This window comes from Penaeus monodon, chromosome 25 (assembly GCF_015228065.2).
Source record: "Penaeus monodon isolate SGIC_2016 chromosome 25, NSTDA_Pmon_1, whole genome shotgun sequence".
NCBI lineage: Eukaryota > Metazoa > Arthropoda > Malacostraca > Decapoda > Penaeidae > Penaeus > Penaeus monodon.
In genome coordinates, this window is record NC_051410.1 from 4004392 (window position 1) to 4004667 (window position 276).

Sequence of the window (276 nt, forward strand, 5' to 3'; positions counted from 1 at the left end):
TCGTGGGTGGTTGTGGATAAGGTCGTTCTGGATGCGCTGGGTGTGGACCGGCGATGGGATGGGCGGGGAAGGAGGTCGTTGTGTGGGCGGGGCGGGATGGGCGTGGATCAGGGTCGTGGGCGTGCTCAGTGTGGGCGGGGGCGGGATGGGCGGGTATATGGTCGTGGCGGAGATAAGATCATGGGCGTGGGCGGGGAAGAAGCTCAAGAATTTAATCCTCCCTCTAGAACAATAAGAATTATCAATGAATTATCTAAAAATGCAGCCTCACTGTGA